Source organism: Dendropsophus ebraccatus, chromosome 5 (genome assembly GCF_027789765.1).
Source record: "Dendropsophus ebraccatus isolate aDenEbr1 chromosome 5, aDenEbr1.pat, whole genome shotgun sequence".
NCBI classification, from domain to species: Eukaryota; Metazoa; Chordata; class Amphibia; order Anura; family Hylidae; genus Dendropsophus; species Dendropsophus ebraccatus.
Window position 1 is genome coordinate 62,940,191 of NC_091458.1, and position 25,549 is coordinate 62,965,739.

Consider the following 25,549-nt stretch of genomic DNA (forward strand, 5'->3'; position numbering starts at 1 on the left):
TGTATGGGTAATGGTAATGTCCACTGGCTGCCCCCGCCCTGAAGCATATTTCTGTGATGCCTTTTTCTATTAAATGACATTCTAATCCCACTGTGAGTATGTAAATGCCGGTCCCTTAACCCCCTGCCGGCCGGAGCATACTTTGCCTAATCCATGCTCCGGCTGCACTTTAGGCTCCCGGAGGTGCCTCCCAGCCAAGCAGTGACTGCGGTGGAACCGTGCATTGATTGGCTGAGAGGGACCTATGGGAGCCGGGAGCCTCAGATGCCGCCAGAGTACCACCTTTTTGCTGTATGAGCGAGACAATTGCCCTAAATACCATTCACACCTCTGATAAAGGCTGCTGAGATTATAACTTTTCAAGGTATCTTGAGCAATTATAAAAGAAAAAATTATTCAGGTTATGTCCATATAATGTATGTAGGTATGTTATACCTCCAAGATGAAATCTGCCATTTTTGTGAGGTTTACGTCAAACATTTTCCAGGCTTTGACCAGACTTCATTCTATTTTTAGAGTGATCAACTTCAATTGAAATCATTTCTTACCCCATCCAAGAGTTTAACACAACATCATTGTAGAGGGCCGTACAACTACTCATTTCTCTTTTGTACCTCCTACCCTCGAGGCCACTGCAGCTGTGTAACTGAATGTCTTAGCACCCCAAAAGTGACAAAGGCCTCAGTCTTCTGAATGCTGTCATAGCATAGTTATTGCCAGATACTCCACCACAAGTCAGAGGAGCAATGGGAACAATTCACTGCCATGCTATTTATAATGGCCTTTTAAGCTCTCTCTTGCTAGAACACAGGCAGCCGGGGGCATGCTTCAGAAAGGGGTCTTTTATGACTGTCGAGTGAGAATAAAAGACATATATACTGTGCCACCTTTGTGCTCATCTCAGTGGTCAATGTTGAACTATTCATAAGGGGTTCGTGATTATAAATAGAGCAACTTCTTCACATATGATTTCATTCCTGCATCTCTTCCTTTATAACCCCCCCCCCCCATTTCAAGAATTTTGGGCTTAAAGCCAATGTACCACTTTACTAAATAACTTTTTTATATTTCAGTGCACTGTATGCAGGCCCAGCACCCCCCAGAGCACTGATATCCTCTCCCCTCAGTGACGTGCCTTCTTCTGAATCAAGGCTGGCCACATCACTGAGGTGAGGGGATTATGAAACACCAGGGGCCCTGGGCCCACCTGCAGTGCACAGACCAGCCTGTTTGCATGTGAAGAAACCAGCGCAGATAGCAAGAACCGGGCAGCAAATTGAAAAATGGACGGCGCCCTTGGGATCTATGTGAAAGCGCCGATTAGGTCATAAGTAAAAAAAATTCTTTATTGAAGTGGTACATTGGCTAAGTATTTTGGTGGCTTTTTTGGTTGCTAAATGGAACTATTCCACCATTTCTCTGCACAAGGTTTGAACAATAAAAAATGTGTTGTTTTAAGCTAAATTCAGAAAGGGGCAGGGGGAACTCATTCTCATTGAATAGACTCAAAAGTGTATGAAGATATGTTTGCCGGGGGCGCTCCTTTAAAGCGACTCTGTACCCACAATCTGACCCCCCCAAACCACTTGTACCTTTGGATAGCTGCTTTAAATCCAAGACCTGTCCTGGGGTCCATTCGGCAGGTGATTCAGTTATTGTCCTAAAAACATACTTTTAGGGTACAAACCCACTTGACGTATTTACTGCGTGAATCAGTCTTAAAAATAAGCAGGCAAAACGCAGGTTGGCTTTATACGATTGTTCTGCATTAAAATACGCAATTGCGTATTTTTGAAGCGTGAAGCTACATGCGTTTTTCCCACAGGTTGTTAACAACTGATGCTTTGCTAACAACAAGTTTTACGCTTCAAAAATACGCAATTGCGTATTTTAATGCAGAACAATCGTATAAAGCCAACCTGTGTTTTGCCTGCTTATTTTTAAGACTAATTCACGCAGCAAATACGTCAAGTGGGTTTGTACCCTTAACGGTAGCTTCACATGCAGTGGGACACCGGGGGACCGGGGATTTATCCGGTGGGCCCCGGGTAGGAGTAGGCCCCGCCCCCCAGTCAGGGGACACCCAGTAAGCCCAGCGGAGCCCCCCGTGCTCCTGGGCTTTCCGCCCTGTCAATTAATCTTGTGACCACAAGCAGCTTCTTGCTTGCGATCACAAGAGTGCCGCCTCCTCCCCCGACAGCCAAGAAGCTCCTGGTCCCAGGCAAGCGTCATCACCACTGAGCTCTGTGCGCGGTGCGGCAGCTAGGATTTCCTGTTCACGTAGCGCATACCGGAAGTCCCAGCCACTGCGGCGCGCATGGAACTCAGTGGTCATGACACTGCCTGGGACCAGGAGCTTCTCATCTGTCGGAGAAGAGAGGAGAAGAGACCCACGACCGTCGGGGGAGCGTGGTGACAGGTGAGTTGTTTTTTTTTTTTGTTTGTTTTTATCATAGGGAACAGCACTGGGGGCTATAGGGTGCAAATGGACAACATGAGGGGGCTATGGGGGCAGATGGACAACATGCGGGGGGCTATGGTGGCAGATGGACAACATGAGGGGGGCTATGGAGGCAGATGGACAACATGAGGGGGGCTATGGGGGCAGATGGACAACATGAGGGGGGCTATGGGGGCAGATGGACAACATGAGGGGGACTATGGGGCAGATGAACAACATGAGGGGGGCTATGGGGGCAGATGGACAACATGAGGGGGCTATGGGGGCAGATGGACAACATGAGGGGGCTATGGGGCAGATGGACAACATGAGGGGGGCTATGGGGGCAGATGGACAACATGAGGGGGATATGGGGGCAGATGGACAACTTGAGGGGGGCTATGGGGGCAGATGGACAACATGAGGGGGGCTATGGGGGCAGATGGACAACATGAGGGGGCTATGGGGGCAGATGACAACATGAGGGGGCTATGGGGGCAGATGGACAACATGAGGGGGGCTATGGGGTCAGATGGACAACATGAGGGGGGCTATGGGGGCAGATTGACAACATGAGGGGGGCTATGGGGGGAGATGGACAACATGAGGGGGCTATAGGGGGGAATGGATAACATGAGGGGGGCTATGGGGGGAGATGGACAACATGAGGGAGCTATAGGGGGAGATGGACAACATGTGTGGGGCTATGGGGGGAGATGGACAACATGAGGGGGCTATGGGGCAGATGGACAACATGATGGGGCTATTGGGGGGTGATGGATAATATAAGGGGGCTATAGGGGGGAGACGGAGACATGAGGGGGCTATAGGGGGGAATGGACAACATGAGGGAGCTATAGGCGGGAGATGGACAATATAAAGGGGCTATGGGGGGCAGATGGACAACATTAGGGGGGCTATAGGGGGAGATGGACAATATAAGGGGGCTATAGGGGGGAGACGGAAACATGAGGGGGCTATAGGGGGGAATGGACAACATGAGGGAGCTATAGGGGGGAGATGAACAATATAAGGGGGCTATAGGGGGGAGATGGACGACATGAGGGGGCTATAGGGGGAATGGACAACATGAGGGAGCTATAGGGGGAGATGGACAATATAAGGGGGCTATGGGGGGCAGATGGACAACATGAGGGAGCTATAGGGGGGAGATGGACAATATAAGGGGGCTATAGGGAGAGATGGACAATATAAGGGGGTAATGGGGGGAGATGGACAACATGAGGGGGCTATAGGTGGATGGAAAACATGAGGCGGCTATACTGTAGGTGGATGGACAACATGAGGGGGCTATATGGGGACAACATGAGGGAGCTATAGGGGGGAGATGGACAATATAACGGGGCTATGAGGGGAGATGGACAACATGAGGGGGCTATGGGGGGGAGATGGACAACATGAGGGGGCTATAGGTGGATGGACAACATGAGGGGGCTATAGGTGGATGGACAACATGAGGGGGCTATATATATATGGGGATGAACAACATAAGGGGTCTACCTATATGGGGCATGGACAACACTGGGGGCTATCTATATGGAGGACTGAACAAAGGACCATCTATAAGGTGTCTACACAGAGGGGACCATATAATATAAGGGATATACAGTGGTACCTTGGTTTAAGAGTAACTTGGTTTAAGAGCATTTTGGTTTAAGAGCTCACAGTTTTTCAAAATTGTGACTTGGTTTAAGAGCATTGCTTTGGTTTAAGAGCTCCCTGTACTAGGTGGGAGTGCGAGTGGAGGAGGGGCATGATCTGCATAGCGAGGTCTACAGCCCTGTACTCTGACCATGGAAGTCTTCTTCACCTTTCAAATCATGGCAGATCCACTTTAGGCTGGGGCTTACATCAGGGGACAGGACTGTGGAGGTAATCTCTCCATAGCTGTAACCCCTCTCTCCCCGGACAGAGAGTGCTGCTATACTGTGCCCACATCTGCCCTGCTCATTCCTTCATGCTCCCTGCAGTCTCTGTCAGTCCTTGTGTTTCCCATCCTCTCCATTACTGTACAGTAACTTATAATATCTCATATTCTGCTGTTTCTGGATGTTTGTTTTTATCTGTTTTACATGTTATTCAGAATAATTAATCATTATTTTTGGGGTGTGGAACTAATTGTCTGCATTTCTATGATTTCTTATGAGAAAATTTGCTTTGGTTTAAGAGTGGATTTGGATTACAAGCACAGTCCCAGAACGAATTATGCTCGTAATCCAAGGCACCACTGTGTATATATATATATATATATATATATATATATATATATATATATATAATGCACATAGTTTCAGGGCTACCTACTAAATGAGGGTGTAAAGGGGCCATTACAGATGTGCAGTTTGTATAGAGATAGGGATGGTGTCAGAGTGAGGAGACTAATATGTTTCTCTGGCAGATTCTGTGGATTCGTGGCTCGGAGAAGTTCTCATAATGGCCCAGGGCAGATAAAGAAGAAGAAGGAGGAAGAACTCTGATTAGAGAAGACGTCCCCCCGTGAGTCACCTGATATAACTGCACTGTGATGTATATGGTGTACAGAGCTGTGTAGGGCTTGGGCTACCTCTATATGACTGGATGAGGTGATAGTGATCTGTGTACAGAGGATTATTCAGTAGCAGTGGTGGTGTTAGTCAGTATGTGATGGTATTAGTCAGTATTTGGTGGTGTTATTTGTCACTTGTAATCTAGTACTGTGTTTTATTGGATTTAGTATACTGGATTTGGTCAGTAACGATATGGTGGTGATGGTTGTGGTGTGGTGTAATATTTCCCCCTTGTATTCAGGTATTATTGGTATACAGGATTTGGTCAGTAACAGTATGGTGGTAATATGTATGTTGATAATATTTCCCTCCTATATACTGGTATTATTGGTAATATCAGCCTTGGTATACTGGATTTGATCAGTGATAGTATGGCAGTAATGTGTGTGCTCTTTATATACTGGTGTTATTGGTAGCATACAGTAGTATACAGTGTTATCATGCAAAGAAAATTGTCTTATAGCCCAATTAAACCGGTCAATTATCGGTAACAAGCGCTCCTAGGAAGCCCCATGTAAAAGTGCCAGAGATCAGCTGACAAGGCGAGCAAATGCCTGATAGTCGGCTGATTTGATCTTTTGTGCGGCTGTAAAAATCATTGCTGTCGGCCAAACATCTCTATATATTCCTGCCCTGCTGATTAGCAATTGTTTGCAGCCCTACACTGCCCCATATCACGCCGTGTAACTGGACCCTTATTAATGGCTGAAGGGTGGGCCCCAAGAATGATTTTTCCCTGGTGGGCCTTAGGCACTCCAGTCCACACTCCAGGCACTCCAGACACTGTTCACACTTACCGCATCACTTTCACTACATACACGCAGCAGTCTGAACGACCGCTGCGTGTATGTAATTCTGCCGGCCGCTTAACCCCTTCAGCTGACGCCCGGCTCCTGCTCCCGCTCTGTATACATTACCTGTCCTCGCTGCATGGGGTCCCGGCGTACTGCTCTCCCGCCTGGCCAATCAGTGTGTTGCCCTGCAGCAGCCACTGATTGGCCGGGCGGGAGAGCAGTACGCCGGGACCACGTGCAGCGAGGACAGGTAATGTATACAGCGGAGTGGGAGCGGGAGCCGGGCGGGAGCTGAAGGGGTTAAGCGGCCGGCAGAATTACATACATGCAGCGGTCGTTCAGACCGCTGTGTGTATGTAGTGAAAGTGATCTGCCAGGACCTAGCCGACTCGCAGCGTTATTAACCCTGCGAGTAGGTACGTGTGAAGCTACCCTTAACTTGCAAACTTGTAAACTCTGCAGCAATCTTTGCCTCACTGCGCAAGAAAAGCTCCATTATACGTTTTTAGAATCTCCTGCAGTGTAACAATTGCGTAATACAGACAAGTAAGGATATCGCTTACCTGAGCAATTCTCCTTCTAGATATATTGATGGGGGTCTGAGCAAAAAGACCCCAGCTCATTGATAAAATATAGAATAATATTGATAAAATAGAATGGGTCAAAGACAGGCTCCAAAAATGGCGGAGGGTGTGAGGCATAAAACTTTTCAGAAAGACTTAAAGCCTTATTACACCAAATAATTATTGGCCGTACTTGGATGATTACCAGCAGTTCTGACCTATAATCGTTTGGTGGAATAGGACATATTAAAAGACCACGATCACCTGACATGCACGATCCCTATCATGTCAGCGACGGCTGTCGCTCCTGTTATATAGAACAACGAGCAGCAGACCACCGTTGACTTCAGTGGCCAGCCCAACGATCTAAGGAACGTCCAGGCAGCCCAGTCTTCTTAAACACAAAAAAAAACGTCGCCTTTTTTTCTTTTTTGGACGTTCTGTGAACATAGCCTTTGGGTGTCTTCACATGTAGCGAGTTTGCATCGGGTTTTGCATTGCAAGTTTAACAGTGAAATCTGCTGCAATACTCTGTGACATTATAGTCTATGACCCTGCACTCTCACAACGGATTTTAACTCGGCTGCGAGAGTTATGATCCCTTTACCCAGAGCGATTACCGTTCAAATTTTCACAATAACAATCGCATTTGAGCGATAATCGGCTCATGTAGCCACAGCGAACGATCAAGCGATGAGTGAAAAATTGTTCATTCTGATATTTCAACAAGTTCTCAAATCATCGTTGGTTGTTCACTGAAAATTCTCAGATCGCTTTGTGTAAACAGTCTTTCACAAATTCAGCTTAAGCGATCTTAAAACGATCGCAAAAACAAATTTTTCAAACTATTTATCTTTTTGTGTAAACGCTGATTGTTATAAAAACAAAATCGTTGCCTCAAAATCGCTAAACGATCGATCGGCCGAATTATCATTCCGTATAAAAGGACTATTAGTGAAAGCCTTGTTTAACTAATTAGCTGCCGGCCTAGTAAAAATAATTAACCGCCAATGCTCATTTCCCCCCGCTACCTTATCACTCTCCTGCTTGAGTCTCTTGATAGAAGACTTTTCTGTACTTAGCGCTTTTGTTAACAGCGCTTTTGTTAACAGCCTCAACTGTAATAAAGTTGTGTGACAGCAAGTCACAGACAAGCCCTAGCCTTACAGAAAGCTCCAGGCCACAGACTAAAACTTCTTTTTACTTATGCATGGCTGTCAATAGAGAGATGTTACAAGTCACTTATCTATCATTGTCAGTTTGGATGGATCAAAACCGTTGTTACACTCCCTTTAAAATCACTTTTAGTCTAAAAAAACTGGCTAAAGATAACAGAGGTGAATGTAGGAGGAACAGGTATGCTGGGATATGTAAGACTGGATTTGTCATTGCTTATGTTGGGGAGGAGATGGTTCTAGGATGTACCTGAACATTCACTGATAGGGTTTCCAATGCCAAGTCATAAGCATGAGAAGAAACTGTACACTACATTGTTTCTGCTTTATTAAACTACATGGTGAAGATACTGAATGTATAACATTCTATACAGGGAAATAATAATAATAATAATAATTAAAAAAAAACTGCTTAAAAAAATAGCACAAAACTTTTTGTTATATGTATATGTTATATATAAAATACAGCTACCTATCAGACTGCGGCAATAAAAAAAATCTTCAGAAAAACACATATTGTGTGATTCTAATTCACACATATGCGTTTTTCTGAATATTCTCCCTACTAGAAATATATGAGATAAAGGAGAAACATGAGGGAAGACATTTCTCATTAATGACTAAGCGCATATGCGCAAAACACGTTGATCTTTCAGGACAGCGTGGATTGTATTGTATTTTATTGCAATGATTTAATAAAGAATCGGAATTTTAAACTATTTTTGGGAGTGCCGGAACCACGTCGTCTATTACTTGTCTGTTGAATTAGAGGTCAGCCACTGCGGGACCCGTGCACCCTCCCGAATGTACTGTGATTCCTGAGGACTGACTGAGGTGAGCTGATTTCCACCTGCTTTACTTTTATTTCTCATTAATCCAGGTGAATAACAATGAAGTCAATTTCCCAGACTAGAATGGTTGGTTAAGGAGTGTTCCTGTCTTAACTAATATAGTTACATTTACATTAACCCCTTAGGGACCAAGCCTATTTGAGCCTTAATGACCAGGCTCATTTATCAAAATCTGACCTGTCTCACTTTATGCGCTTTTAGCTCAGTGATGCTTTAACATATGCTAGCGATTCTGAGATTGTTTTTTTGTAACATATGGTACTTTATATTAGTGGTAAAATTTGGTCACTATCTTTTGTGTTTTTTGTGAAAAACATAAAAATATCATGAAAACTTTGAAAAATTTGCACTTTACAAACTTTGAAATTCTCTGCTTCTAAGAAAAGAAAGTTGTATCACATAAATTAGTTACTAGGTCACATTACCAATATGTCCTCTTTATTCTGGCATAATTTCGTAAACATATTTTACTTTTCTTTGGTGTTACGGGGCTTAGAAATGTATCAGCAAATTATCAATTTTTCATGAAATTTCCAAAACTAATTTTTTTAGGGACCAGTTCTTTTTTTAAGTGTGTTTAGGAGGCTTGTATATTTGAAACCCCCATAAATGACCCCATTTTGGAATCTAGACACCTTAAAGAATTAATCTAAGAGTATAATGAGCATTTTAACTCTACAGGGGCTGGAGGAAAGTATTCACAATTAGGCCAGAAAAAAATGGAAAATAGAAATTTTCAAATAATATGTTCGTTGAGATTTAAGTATCTCATTTTCACAAGCAACAGGAGAGAAAAAGCACTGCAAAATTTGTAACGCAGGTTCTCCTGAGTACAATGGTAACCCATATGGGGGCGTAAACCACTGTATGGGCACACAGCAGGGCTCAGAAGGGAAGGAGCGCCAATTAGCATTTTCAGTGCAGATTTTGCTGTACAAGTTTTCAGGCGCCAGGTGCGTTTGCAGAGCCCCTGTAGTGTCAGCAGAGTGAAACGCCCCAAAAGTCACCCCATTTTGGAAAGGGCACCCCTCAAAGAAGTCATCTTGGGATGCAGTGAGCATTTTGACCCCACAGGTATTAGAGGAAAGTATTCAAAATTAGACAGTAAAAATGAAAAACTAGAATTTTTCCAATAATATGTTTGTTTACTTTGAAATTTCTCAACTTCACAAGGAAAGGGAGAGAAAGCGCACCCAAAATCTGTAACGCAGGTTCTCCTGAGTACAACGGTACCCCATATGTGGGCATAAACTACTGTATGGGCACACAGCGGGGCTCAGAACGGAAGGAGCGCCAATTAGCATTTGCAGTGCAGATTTTTCTGAAAAAGGTTTCCGAGCACCGGGTGCGTTTGCAGAGCCCCTGTAGTGTCCTCAGAAGAGAAACCCCCCAAAACTCACCCCATTTTGGAAAGGGCACCCCTCAAAGAAGTCATCTTGGGGTACAGTGAGCATTTTGACCCCACAGGTATTAGAGGAAAGGATTAAAAATTAGAAAATAAAAATGAAAAAAAATTAATTTTTTCAATAATATGTTTGTTTAGTTTGAAATTTTTCAATTTCACGAGAAACAGGAGAGAAAAATGCACTGCAAAATTTGTAAAGCAGGTTCTCCTGAGTACAACGGTACCCCATATGTGGGCATAAACCACTGTATGGGCACACAGCAGGGCTCAGAAGGAAAGGAGCATCATTTTGCTGGTGCAAAACCGCAGCTAGTATCGGTTATTAGAATAGCGCAGGTGCTAAAAATTTTTTTTTTAAAAGAGATTACAGGTAATCTGGGGTAGTGACAGGAAACCTGGGAGTGTTTACTTGCTATCTGGGGTGTTTATGGGCAATCTGGGGTGGTGCGAGCAGTCTATGGCAAGCTGGGGTGTTTATGGGCAATCTGGGGGTGTTTACTGGCTATCTGGGTTGGTTACGGGCAATCTGGGGGTGTTTACTCGCTATCTGGGGGTGTTTACCGGCTATCTGGGGGTGTTTACCGGCTATCTGGGGTGGTAACGGACAATCTGGGGGTGTTTACCCACTATCTAGGGGTGTTTACTGGCTATATGGGATGGTAACGGACAATCTGGGGGTGTTTACTGGCTATATGGGGTGGTAACGGACAATCTGGGGGTGTTTACTGGCTATCTGGGGTGGTGACGGGCAATCTGGGGGGGGGTCACAGGCAAACTGGGGTGGTGATGGGCAATCTGGGGGAGGAGTAACAGGCAATCTGGGTTGGTTATGGGCAATCTGGGGCGGTTACGGGCAATCTGTGGTAATCTGTAGTGGTTATGGGTAGCCTGTGGCAATCTGGGGTGGTTACAGGCAATCTGGGGGTGTTTACTGGCTATCTGGGGTGGTTATGGGTAATCTGAGTGGTTACAGGTAAACTGGAGTGGTTATGAATAATCTGGGGTGGTTACAGGTAATGCGGAGTGGTTACAGGTAATGCGGAGTGGTTACAGGTAATGTGGGGTGGTTACAGGTAATCTGGGGTGGTTACAGGTAATGCGGGGTGGTTACAGGTAATCTCGGGTGGTTACAGGTAATGCCAGGTGGTTCAAGGTAATGCAGGGTGGTTACAGGTAATGCGGGGTGGTTACAGGTAATGCGAGGTGGTTACAGGTAATCCGGGGCACTTGACTTTTTATCCCGTCACCAATGATTTTTGGTGACGGGACAAAAAGTGCCGGCAGCATTTAGAACACGTGATCAGTGGTATATAGTATATACCGCTGATCACTTGTGCCAGGACCACATCGGCTAGTCCCTGATTATTGCCCCATGCTCTCCGCCACCTCTGGTGGTGGAGAGAATGAGAGTTTGATCTTTTTTTAAGGGTACAAACACACTTGTCGTATCCGCAGCGAGTTTCTGGCTGCGTATTCGCAGTGAGACTTGCTGAGGATCTGGGCCCTCCTCTCCTCTCACTGTGGATTAACGGTGAGAGGAGATGAAAGCATGCAGTGCCCGTTACCGGTGGCAGCTGTTATACTGGTAATAACGGCGATCGTTGGTGCGGGGACTGGCCAGGACTGAGCCCACGCTCTGTCCCAACTTTTCAGCAACCTCCGGTAGCTGAGAGGAGGGGGCTGCGGGCATTACCGGCGCTGCTGCACTATTCTGCACCATCGCCATAAAGAGCTGATGGCAGCAGAATAGAGCCCATTAGTGATCGCCGTAAAAATCCGTATCGGCGGTCACTAATAACATAATACATGTATTCTCTGGGTCACTACGGTTACGGCGATACCACATTTGTGTAGTTTTTTTTTTAACTATTACCACTTTGGCGCAATAGAAACTATCTTCCTAGCAAAAACCCACAAAAACTGTCGCCACATTGCAAGATCCATAGCGTTCTTATCTTTTCCGCGACAGAGCTGGTTTTGGGCTTATTTTATGTGGGAAGATCTGTAGTTTTTATTGATACCAAGTTTTATATGTATATGACTTTTTGATCTCTTTTATGACGTATTTTCTAAAGCAGATTGATAAAATACAGCTATTCTGGTACTGTTTTTTTATTTATTTATTTACAGCGTGTCTCGTGCAATATAATTATTGATATCATTTTATAGATTGGGTCGTTACGGATGTAGCGATACCAAATATGTATAGGATTTGTGTTTTTGATCACTTTTATGTAATGTTTTATAGTGTATGGGGAATGTAATGCATTTTTATTATGGGGGGGCTGGGGGGATTGTGTTTGGTGCACTTTTTTTTACTTTTTTACACTAGTGTACATTACTGTACACTAGTGTAAGACTTAGATCACAGTATACAATACACTGTACTGCTTCTGCAGTACAGTGTATTGTATCATGTGACCATCCTGCTGACAGCTGTCAGCAGGATGGCTTATCCATGGTAAGCCCGGGGGCCTTCATTAGGCCCCCCGGAATTACCATGGAGACGTCGGGGGGACCGGACGGCGCCGCGGGACCTCCGATCATGTAAGTGGACCTGCGGCGCCGTCCGGTACACACCGGAACCCGTTAGATGCCGCATTTAACGGGTTAAACTGCCCGGAGCGGAGAACATACTGACCGCTGATCCCCCGTCGTGCAGCCGCCGCTGGGCGGTAATTTATTCCGATGCGCCCGCCGTTAAAAGGCGTACGCATCGGAATAAAGCCCATTAGTGGTTGCCGTGAAAAGGCAGCATGGCGGTCATTAAGGGGTTAAATTAGCAAACTTGCCTCCTTTTCCTGAAAAGCTGTCTTTACCTACCATTGTGACTCACAATAACAGCTGGTTGTCTAGGTTAGCCACTACCACTATAAAAGCACTGGTCAGACTGATTAAAAGGATATTAAGGCTCTGTTCAAATGCATATATTATTTTAATGAAACCATGACTTTTAGCCCAGATCAACTTTTTTTTACTGCTCCGTCAAGTTTTCATGGGGCTTCAAGTATTTTTGATGGCACTTATTTGTAGGAGTTGTCAGGATATGGGACCAGGAAGACAAAAGACAGGTGCAGCCCTAAAGCTTGCCCCTGCCCTGCTGTCCCTGCCTACTTGCCTCAAAGCCCTAACGGCAGTGGACAATTGGTCAACTGTCCCTAATCCTTACTAAGTGTGAACACAGAACAAAAGACAAGACAAATGCAACACAATACAGCAAGATCAAAGGTCCAAGTCAACAACAAGAGGGCAGCGCAGTACAAAACATAATCCAGGAGAATAGTTGAAGTCCAGAAGCCAGAAGTTAGAATACCAAATACACAATGCAGAAAGAAACGCTAGGTCAAGACACGCTAGTAAACTAGGCTCTATCGCAAGCAAGGCATGGTAGACAGGGGAGGACACTTATGAGGCCTGGAGTCCCAGATCCAGGCGTGATTGGGGCTGAGACTCCAGCCCCAGGACACATCAAATAGCTAATTGATGGTACTGGCAACCAGTTAATGTAAAAACACTCCAAACACCTGTTGTTGTTTGACCGAGGTTGGTGAAACCCCAGCCGTGGCTACACAATAAAGAGCGCCGCTGCAACCCCAGCAGCCAGCTGGGCCGGTAGTCAAGGAGGCCGTCGGCGCACTCCCTGCCCCCGACTGGAGGTGCTCGGGAGGTGCGGGGAGCCAGCCAGCTCCTCACAGGAGTGCTCTTTTTCTGCCATAAAAAATACATAAACCAATGTATACCAAGGTATAAAGTAAAGTATAAAGTACAACAAGATATGAGAGATCTCATTAAAGCCAAGGAGGGACTCTGGAAGTGATGAAGTGATGACAAAAGGTAGAGAATGATCAGTGATAAGGAGATTGTGGTGTCCCAGTGGCCAAACCCCTATTCAACTCCCACCTGAACAGTGCAAGAGGCCATGGCAGCCCTCCAAGATACTATAAAGAGGATCAATAAATCTCTGAAAAGGCTCTGATCCAAAATGGCCCAAAGGTGGGAGGGACCATTGTTGTCTGTAATATTGGGGTTGCCCAGAAGTCTCTCTCACTCAAAGCCTTAGTTCTGCTGTTCATGTGGTAAACCCCCTCACCTTGCTCAGGAGTAAGGCTGGGATTACCCTGCATTTTGCAGTCCGTATACGTTTTCTGAAGAAAGAACATGAATTTTTTTTTCCCCATTGACTTCCATAATAAAAAAAATAAAAAATCAAAATGGGTGCATTTTTTTAGCATACACACCTCGCCAATTCTTTGAGCATGTCAATTCTTTGAGTGGAGGCGTGCAAGGCTTACCATTGACACACTGAGGCAGGCGGAATTCCGAAGGGAGTTCCGCCTGTTTTACTCAGTGTGAATGCACCCCTAATGTTCATGATCATTAGAAAAGGACGTTGTTTTGCAACATCGGCTGTTATTTGCCCTTATTTTTACATGGTGGGAACATAGCCCTAGGATGAGCTGGATAAGTTGTGGCACAGTAAGATGGTTGTACATATGGGCCCAGATTCATCAAAGGGTGTAACATATACACTGGTATAATCTACCCATAGCAGCCAATCACAGCTCCTCTTTCATCGTACCAGAACTGAAAGCTGAGCTGTCATTGGTTGCTATAGGCAGTTTACACCATTGTATATTTTTCACCCTTTGATAAATATCCCCCCCCTTGTGTACAACTTCATTGACTTGTAGGAGGTTGTGGAAGGTCTGTTTATCTATTGTTTTATTTTGACATTGTTCTACTCCTGATAACATTGTATTTCAAGAAACAATAAGTAAAAGTAAAAGTGCCTCCTCCGGAAGTATGAAGCTAAAGGTGTTTTCCAAGATAAGTTAACACATGGCTACTTTCTTAAAGTGACAGCACCACACTTGTTGATGGGTTTGGTTTAGTATTACAGCTCAGAAAAGGAATGGAACTGAGCTGTTATACAACGCATGATCCACAGGCAGATGTGTGCATCAATTTACCATAGCCATGATAATTTTGTCTGTGCTAAATTCTAGAGGTATTGTATGAGGAAGTATTGCCAACCTGGAATGAACTGTTAAAACTTTAAAAAAACTTTTTTCCATCAAAGTTGTGTTTTAAAGTTATTGGATCAATAAAAACATATATTGGTCATTCCTTAATATACAAGGTAGCTGCATAACTAGAAACTGCATGCTTTTTTAGAATGTATACAATAGACGGATCTGTTCATTGCATTACTATAAGCACCGATATAACAGGTATATTGTACTGTGTGCATCGAGAAAGAAAAATGGCTTAAACAACTAGCACATAAAATAAAAGCATTTTGTTTTGGTTCATTGTTACTTGGTTACATGCATTTCGCTTTCCTTAGACTTGCCAGGGTGCAGCAGGACTATGTCATTAATACATATTTCGGAATGTGCATCTTACACCTTTCTGGAGGAGTTGCTGGGTAAGGAGGTGTGAGAGATTTATAGCGTTCCTCAGGTAGAGATATGATTTTGTGTACCTGTCTCATCCAGGTACCTCTCTCCTCTCTAGCAAACATGTTATATCAGGCTTCAAAGAGGTTGTTTGTCAAATGAAATCACAGGCACTTTCAAAGCTACTCTGCATACAGGAAACTGAGGAGATCCTGGGCACCCACACAGCAACCCCAACATTACGATTGTAGAGAGATATACACCTGGTAACTAGTGAATTTTACACTGCCATTTATGTTGTAAAAAAAAAAAACTGAAACATTGTATGCAATTTTTATACAGTATTAAAAGTCCATAAAGATTTCAGTGCCACCATCTTGCTTTATGTCCTCCTTTAATTTAAGAAAATTTTTATTTAAGTATTGTATTGCCCCCCAAAAGTTATACAAATCACCACTATACACTTAATATGGGAAATGCTTATAAAGTGTTTTTTTCCGTGCACTTACTACTGCATCAAGGCTTCACTTCCTGGATAAAATGGTGATGTCACAACCCGACTCCCAGAGCTGTGCGGGCTGTGGCTGCTGGAGAAGATGATGGCAGTTTCCCTCCAGTGCCCTGTGTCCCTCAGTGTCCCCCTGCCATCAACCTCTCCAGCAGCCACAGCTCTGGGAGTCGGGTTGTGACATCACCATTTTATCCAGGAAGTGAAGCCTTGATGCAGTAGTAAGTGCAGGGAAAAAAACACTTTATAAGCATTTCCTATAATAAGTGTGTATTGGTGATTTGTATAACTTTTGGGGGGCAATACAATACTTTAATAAAAATTTTCGCCGGATTAAAGGGTACCTTTAAACTTTTGGCATGTCATAGCGACATGTCAGAGGTCAGGTTTCCGGGTGCTGAGACCCCCGCAGATCTTTGTTCATTATGTTCCTGCACCCCACCTTTCTTTTGATTGTCTGCTCAGCCACTCAGTGACAGCTGGTGGCAGTCAGCGAGACCAGGGAGGGGGGCTACAAGTGCACTGGGATAGGTAAGTATTCTTTGTTTGTTATGTTCTCGCACCCCTTGCCTTTCTTTCGATTGCCTGCTCAGCCAATCAGTGACAGGGGCGGCACACCAGCGGTCACTCACTGGCTGAGCAGGCAATAAATCAGCTGGGCCGTGACATTGCAGCTGGAAGAGCTGGTTACGTGATGCATCTAGATGCTGCGTGAAAATGACAGCTGGCGGTGGTCAGCAAGTCCCAGAACCGGGGTACAGGGGCACTGGGACCGGTAATTATACTTTATTATGTTCCTGCACCCCCCCCCCCCCCCCCCCCCCGAATTTCATGAGACTTGTCTCTTAAAGAAATGTATGAAAAGTCGCATATAGTTAATTCCCCCGACTCACATCAAAATCACTAAGGCAGATTTATGGCAAATACATACACTTCCTGTATCTGCGCTCTACCATTATTTGTCTGAAAAACTGTACACCATGGATGTCTAATCTGCATGCACCAGATACCTGTGCCTCTGGAGTATGCCAGGGAAAAGGTGGTTTTGCTCAAACCACCCAGTTTGTGAAAAAATATGTGCCTTTTCCCTGATGTACACCCCGCTTGCCTGATTTATGCTTACCAATAGATGTCGATCATGGCAGAAATCTACACCAGCTCCGTGGTAGGAAAGCCGTTTATTCTCTAGTGCAACTAACTTATCGCCCTGACAAACAGTTCAATTTTGACATGAAATTGGTTATCCGGCATAAGCAAAAATCTATGATGCTGCCACGGCTACAGGAAACACAACAGTGCGGTGTACTTACCTGTCTTGCTCTGCCACTGTTGCCGCTTCCTGGGCCGCCTACTCTCCGCTGCTGTCATCCTTTTTAAAACATTTGCTAACAGATGGTTCCCACAGGAAATGGCCACTCAGCATAGACAGCACTATACTGTACTATGCAATATATGGAACCGGCAGCTGCGTCAGAGCAGGACAGGTAAGCAGCCTAATAGATTTTTAGTTTATTTCGTACAACCCCTTTGAGGACCAAGCTTTTCCACAGTCACATCTCAAGAGCCATAATGTTTTGTATTTATTTCATTGCTGATATAATGCTTTGGCATCCTCAGTATACCAAACCATTATTTCCTGATAGTGAGAAGCTCTGAGGTAATCTTTTAGGTTGTGCCTCCCCATGGCTGGAGTGAGAGATTTTGTTAAAACCCTGCTCATCATGGTGATGCATTTGTTGGAAACCTATGTTTAACCACCTAGATACGTAAAAACACCTCTTTGCTTGCTTTCCGATGTATTTGTGTTCCTCATGTGAACCCAGCCTCATATAAGATATTTGGAAAACCATCAAAGTGCATATAGGCACTGTTCACATGAAAAGGAGTTATATAACTATTTTAGTTTGTTTTCATATCTATTTATTTAGAAATGCAATATAAAGTAATGATGGATAATATGTAGTAGCTCATTCAGCTAACTGGATATGATCTTTACTGGTTATGTTGGTGCACTAATGATATTGATTGCTTATGTAAACCAATGAAAATAATTTACATAGGGTATAGGGAATTCCTTGAAGTGTTAAAATTCCTAGTTACATTGGTGTCTTGAACCCTTTTGTTTTCCGTGAATGTTTAAAGTTTTTCCAGTAGAATGTGTCATTCCACCTACTCAAACCTACTCACAATCCATTCTCATCTCCTTATTTGTTATGGGGTGGATGAAGCTTTAAGAAAATATGTAACATAGTCATTACAATTATTCCTTCCAGTGCTGACTAGCTTGTTCTACAAAAGGGTGTTGAGTCAAAGATCAGGAATAAGTTTTGAATTTAAGAAAAAAAAATCTGAAATGTTGATCTGGTTTATGTCTGTGGGAAGATAATATACCTTTGCTTTATTTTTCATACATGTTTATGTAAAAAAAAATATATATATGTGAAGATTGCTGAATGCCACTGTACTGGCAATATGCTCAGGCGGATGCACTGCCTCAAAGAAGCCCAATTGAAAAGGTCCAATGACATCCACAAATAAAGGAAGTAAGTGGCACTCCAGATAAAGTTCCATACATTTTCTTTTCTTTCACCCATCATGGGCTATATTTCAGTCCTACAGTGGGACTTGAAATAGGTCTGGAGTGCCGTCTAATTCACACACATGTGGTGACGGTCCCGCTGGTGAGCAGGGACGGACAGACGGTCACAGATTAGCTGGGACAGCGTGACTCCACTGATGTAGTGGTGGGCCAAGATATAGCCTTGCCCATTGGTGTTATGTTGTGACGCCAGTGACGGTTGGGAATACAGATATGCTGGCACACTTGCTTTTATTTTAGTGGGCTGGTTACACCTTTTTTCCCTGTGGACAGTAACCTGCCGGGTTAGTTCGGGGTCCCTTGGGCAATTATCATGGTAGTCTGGAGTGGAGTAGTGACTCACCCGGACTACTGGTACTGCCACCCACAGAAAGGGGAGATGACCAAGGAAGTGTGTTTACTGTGTCAGTGCTTAGTGAAGAACCACAGAGTCCCGTTAAATATAATCTTGTTTACTGTAAAGATACTTGATACAGAAAGAAGGTAATACAGCTTTGCTTTGATATGGTACTTTATACTTGATAGGTATATGCTTGATGAGTTTGCTACATCGCAGAGAAAAAAAAAAGTTCTTATTAAAGGGACCCATTTATCAGCTTACTGTTGCCAGAAGTACAGGCAGCATAACAAAGGACAGACAAACTTTTGTCTATATTTTGTCTAGATTAAATACAATGGTAATTTTGAGTAAAATTAAAATAATATATGAACGAATGAAAAAATGGCTGTATTTTGCAGGTGGTAACTAATGAGCATGTTCATTATTTGGTGTCATACTCAATTACGGCCATTATTCAATACCGTGGGTCCAACTTACAATTAACTCAATGGAGCACATTACGTTGAAAATACAATCGTAATTTTACCTCCAAACTATGGATGTACAGTAATACCTCTGTTCTTGAACTTAATCAGTTCTGGAACGCTGTTGTAAGATGTAAATGGCTTTAATTATTTTTCACGTTATGACGGGATTATGATGTCATTAACGGGAATTGCTGCTCTAAATGGGTGTTGCCTGCAGCGGAGGCAGAGAGAGAGGCAGAAGCAGGCAGCTGTTTGAACTTGCGCCGCCGCCCTTGCTTCTGACTGCCATGGGGAACAGCTCCTTCAGCCTCCCCCAGCTCCGGGCCACCGGCTGCCCTCCCCAAAGCTGTCTCTGCAGCTGCCGGCTGGTGCTTTCTGCGGGCTGCCGCTGCTTCTCCCCACTGCAGGGAACAGCTCCCTCAGCCCGCCCCAGTTGCCAGCACCCATCTTGATCTATCTTGGTCCAGTGAAAAATGCTTTTTATGGTTGGTGGATTGCAGGGCTGATTCTGGGGTTTCTGAGGTTTGCCTCAGGCGGCCGCCCCCTGACAACCCCCCCCCCCCCGCCGCCGTAACCGGATCACCTGCGCTGGCACCCCCCGCACCGCCCCCCCCCCCCCGCCGTAACCGAATCACCCGCGCCTGCACCCCCCGCACCCCCCCCCCACGCCGTAACCGAATCACCCGCGCCTGGACGCCCCGCACTCTTCTGTCCTGCAGCAGCCGTCCCGTCCCGCTCACCGCTGTCTCCCGACCCTGCAGCCGCTCACCTGTCCTGCCGCAGCCGTCCTGTCCCACCGCTGTTCCTTTCCGCGCTCCAGTGCCGTCAGTCAGCAGCTGTCATCGCCCTCCAGAGAGTCGTGAGTGCCTGGGGTCAGCGGGGGCATCGCGGCCCCCGCTGACCACGGGCACTCACGACTCGCTGGAGGGCGATAACAGCTGCTGACTGACGGCGCGGGACAGCGGTAAGCGTTGGCGGCGGGACCGGACGGCTGCGGCAGGACAGGTGAGCGGCTGCAGGCGCAGGGCTGCTGTCTGCCGCCCCCTGCAGGGGCGCAGAATCTGCCGCCTGAGGCGGAATACTCATTCCGCCTCATGGCAGAAACGGCCCTGGTGGATTGTGCCACCTGGACAGGGCTTCACAGCCACTGCACCACTTTGCCCCACCCATATCAGCGCCGTAGGCCCCTCCGTGATGCCATCGGCCCATTTGAATGGTCTGACCTAGGCCCAATGGCCTCCAAGGGGCGAGGCCTAGACACTGATCATGTCACAGAGGGCCAGGGCCTTCAGCACCGATGTGGGCCCCGTAGAAGGGTCGCAGCAGCGGTGAAGCCCCATCCAGGTGGCACAATCCACCAACTATAAAAGCATATTTTACTGAACCAAGCACCAATAAATCTATTATAATGTAAGGTATGAAAACTGCAGAATTTAGGCTTTACAGCTGTGCAGAGACATCCTCATACAGAAAGGGGGTAAGGGCTCGTTCCCACTGAGGAAAGGTAGCGGAATTCCGCGACGGAATTGTCCGCCGCGGAATGCCGTTAGCCTCCCGCTCATAATGGGAGTCTATGGGAGGCGCGCGCTCCTGCCCTGTCCGCGCTGAAGAATGAACATCTTCATTCTTCAGCGCAGACAGGGCAGGAGCGCGCGCCTCCCATAGACTCCCATTATGAGCGGGAGGCTAACGGCATTCCGCGGCGGACAATTCCGTCGCGGAATTCCGCTACCTTTCCTCAGTGGGAACGAGCCCTAACAGTGTCACTTTAAGCACTGGCGGTCTGAGCAAGTTCAAACAGGTGTCCACTCCTGTCTCTCTCTCTCTGCCTCCAGTGTGGGGGACACCAGTTATTCCCCATTATGAAGGGAATCCTCGCTCCTGTAACCTTGGTGTTCCTGAACACCTCAATAACAATAGTTCAGCCGACAGCTATCTCCTATGATTATGTTCAGATACCGAACAGAACATTAGGGGGAAAATTTGTTTACATACCATAGTGTTAGAACACCGAGATATCACTGTATTTTACATGAATTTTACAGTGTGTAAACATAGCCTTGTACAGCCTTCTTTGATTCCATATGAAATGTTGCCGTGTTTCAAAAAAATCATGATATAAATATTGCACATGCTCATAGGAAGTGATGGAAGGTGACAAAATTACATATTTCAGCATGCTGGTGTGAATGATGTGTAATCCCACTGAGCTACTAATTCACCAACCTACATTATGGTGTCACCTGCTGTATACTTATCAGAGGCTGAAAGTTTTTTCTAACCGCCAGTAGAAGCATAACTGGCATCTCTGTATAGTTTACACCTGACTGTACGTAGTGGCAGCTTTTTATGAACATGGTAAATGACAAGCTTTGATAAGAACGGGGAATCCCATGGAAGAAATGATCAGGAAGACCCTAGTTAGACTGTGAGATAAGTGCCGTGGGCTTTGCGAGTCACACTACACCGGGGACCTTTCATACTGAGGGGGAGGGAGTAGATGCACTTTATACACAGAGATGTTGTAAGCTACTTGCTGTAATACTGACATTATGCTCTGGAAACTGTCACACAATGTGATACATTAACCCTTTATTTCTCTCTCATGGCTGTAAGGCATGCATATTTAAATGGGTCATACCTGTTTGTTAAGTTGATAGACAAAAATTATAACGATAACATTTGTGTTTTATATTTTTTTTCTGTTATTTAATGTATGTTATTTGTTAATTTTATTATTGTAGTAGTTCTATCACCTGGAAAAAATATGTGTAGGGTTATGCAAATATTTGATATTACCCACACATTTTTTTTATAGGGAGAACCATCCTATTTTGTGAAAGATCTTCCAGCAAGTGGTTTGATGTTAAGGCAGTGTTCACACATAGTATTTCTGTCAGTCTTTTTTCAACCAAAACCTGGAGTGGAACTGACAAAGCAAAATTGTAATGGTAAGGTTTGCACAGTTTCTGTGTTCTGTTGAAAAAATACGGACCAAAATACTGAGCGAAATACTGTATGTGAACATAGCCAAAAAGGGTTTTTGTCATAAAACTCTCTTGACATATTGTAGAAACATGTCAAGTGTTTGGATTGGTTTGCCCCTCGGTGTATAGACGCCCAATGATCAGTAAATGTAGTCTAGAGAAGCTCCCTGCGATCTTCACCTTGCTGCATGAGACAAGCTCCGCTATAAGTCTATAGAGCTTGTCTTTTGCAGCAAGATGAAGAATGAAAGGAATCGGGGAGATAAGCATATAACCACAAACTTCTCCTAGCTATATCTAAAGATCAGTGGGGCTCTGAACTGTCACTGATTACATCTTTTGATATGTGTCTGTCACATGTTAAAAATTCTTTTTAATAAAAACAGAAACACTTTAAGGCTTGGTTCACACACCATAATTTATAATTTTTTTTTAACTGCCACTGCAGTTTTTAGGCCAAAGCCAGGAAGGAAGCTGAAGTCTAAGGACTTCCTTTATATTTCCAATTGCTTTTGAATACACTCATAGTTTAGGCTTACAACTTCAGTGGCAGTTTTCAAAAAATAAAAGATAAAAAAAAAACCTCGAAAAACATGTTGTACATGGCTTTGATACATTGTCTTCTTTTCTGTTTTTCTTTGGGAGGGGGCGGCTGCATAAAAGGCAACAAAAAATGCTGGACTACTTTTGTTTATGCTTTTTTTATGGTGTTTTTTTCTCCCTTAGGGTACAAACCCACTTGCCGGATCCGCAGCCGAGTCCCCTCGCTGCGTATTTGCAGCGAGACTCGCTGCGGATCCCTGCCCTATACTTTCAATGCCAGACAAAATCTCAGCAGGGATGTACATTCCTGCTGCGAGTTTGTCCGCAGCCCGCCCCGTTAACCCCCTGCCGGCTGGACACTATACATTACCGGGTCCCCACTCCTGATTGGCTGGGCGGGATGTGCCGGGAACCGCCAAAGCAAGCAGGAGCGAGAACCCGGTAATGTATAGTGTCCAGCCGGCAGGGGGTTAATGGGGCGGGCTGCAGACAAACTTGCAGCAGGGATGTACATCCCTGCTGCGAGTTTGTCTGGCATTGAAAGTATAGGGCCGGGATCCGCAGCGAGGGGACTCGCTGCGGATCCGGCAAGTGGGTTTGTACCCTTAAGGGTGGTTTCATACATACCAGAATTGCAGTGGATTTCATGCTGCGAGTTCCACAGCAAAATCTGCTGTTATTCCCGGTACTGTCAGTTTGAGTAGGTTCACATACTCGTAGCGGAATTTTCATTCTGCTTTGAGTATGTAAAGTGCCGTCCATCTTAACCAGCTGCGGTCCAGTGAATACTTTACCTGTCTATGCTCGGGCCTGCTTCTGTTGCTCCTGGCTCCCTGAGGCACTGCGGCGGGACAGCGCACTGATTGGCTGAATGTCAGGGAGCTGGAGCGTGGCATTCACTGGGCCAGTATGCACCAGGCCGCAGAAAGTTAAGGGGGGCCATCTCTGGCCAAAACAGGAACTGCCCAGAGCAGGAGAGGTTTTCTATGGGGATTTGCTGCCGCTCTGGACAGTTCCTGTCTCGAACACAGATGTCAGCAGAGAGCACTGTGTCAGACTGAAAAGAAATCACCAGTTCCTGCAGGACATACAGCAGCTAATAAGTATGGAAAGACTTGAGATTTTAAAATAGAAGTAAATTACACATCTGTATAACTTTTTGACACAAGTTGATTTGCAAAAAAAAGTCTTTCGCTGGATATCCCTTTTAATGATCATCCTTTGGGAATCCTCCATACACATAAATGGCAGCTTCTTTTTAAAGAATAGGGGTCCAGCATACTCATACGATGGCTGCTGAGCAGGTGTAGATTTCTGCCACACCTCCTCCCGCCTTGCTGCACCCCCTGTCCGCCCATCAGGCGAGCAGGGGTCACGTTTGGAGTTTGCCACGGAGAGGGTAAGAATCCGTGCCTTCTGCATGGTGTATGCCACCGGCCCAACAATGATAAATGTCCTCCCTTGTCTTTAAGCAGCTTTAAAATACAATAGCAGATCACTTAAAAGCTGCATCACAATCAGACACTAAATACTGTAATTGGCACACAGAGGCAATGGCACAGTTGTCATGGTTGGCAGCTGTGTAAAGAAGCAGTTCCAGGACAGCTATGGATGCAGAAGAACACAGAACAGAAAAATCTTTCTACACCCAATACTGATGACATTAATATGGCATCCTTAGGAAATCATACTGACAACATCGTACTGTCGGCAGTGAGGAAGTCAGTGTGCATGAGGGCAGCTCCTGAATGCAGTGCAGTTGTACATTTCATGTGGATTAATTCATGTGCAAAATATTAAGGAGATTATCCCACAACTTTAAGTTGTCTAGTTATCTATAAGTGAAGTCTAAGTCCAACAGCTGGGATCCCTGCCGATCACCAGAATGGAGGTGAAATGCATGGTAATTAGAGATGAGCGAACCAGGTTCGGGTTCGAGTTGATCCGAACCCGAACGTTCGGTATTTGATTAGCTGGGGCTGCTGAACTTGGATAAAGCTCTAAGGTTGTCTGGAAAACATGGATATAGCCAATGACTATATCCATGATTTCCACATAGCCTTAGGGCTTTATCCAACTTCAGCAGCCACCGCTAATCAAATGCTGAAAGTTCAGGTTCGGATCGACTCGAGCATGCTCAAGGTTCACTCATCTCTAATGGTAATGCAATAGCAGGGATCCCAGCAGTCAGACACCCTCTAGCTACACCTCATTCTATAGATAGGGAATGGTTTCACATTGTGGGATAGCCCTTTAAGTAGTAAAGATGTAGTTACTAGCAACACTGCAGACTTATTGTGAAATAGTGTTGAATAAGTTTGTAAAAATGTACATGTTGCTGAAATGTACAGCTATATGAAAAACATTTTTAGTCTCACAACATTTGGCAACAGAGGTGCTACGTAATAATATCTCCATATATGTTGCAAAATAGGCAATGATTCTTAGAGTTTCACCCCCTTTTGGCTTGTGGAGGGCCACGACAACCCCAATATAAACAACCTATTACATTATAATGCTGTCCAAATATTATCCTTTCAGTTTCCTATGATATAGGAAATATATAGACATATTTCATTAGAACTTGTGGGCCATACATGCCCCTGAAGAATGGTATTAGTACATTGCATTTTACATCTTGGGTATTTAGCTGTAATGCATGGATTATAATGTACAGGTTCATCACAAACAGCGGATATGCATCTTATAATATCTTAGTGATTAGTATAACAGTTCCTGCTGCCAAATCAGAAGACTCTATCTATTTGTACAGATCTGGGGATTCACTTTACTGTAAGATGAGCTACCAGTAAAATAGGGAGGCTCCACACTTGGTTAACCTGTGATTTCACTGTGTATGGGTTATTTCCCGTAGTTGACAGCCTTACAGAAAAATATGGTAATATTTCAT

The 25,549-nt window shown here is 44.9% G+C and overlaps 1 protein-coding gene across 1 annotated transcript in view; it reads right to left on the reverse strand.

Moving 5' to 3' along the window:
- Positions 1-25,549, reverse strand: part of LOC138793617 (zinc finger E-box-binding homeobox protein zag-1-like) — an 88,307-nt gene that overhangs the window by 61,822 nt on the left and 936 nt on the right. The gene's annotated exons all lie outside the window — the stretch shown is intronic.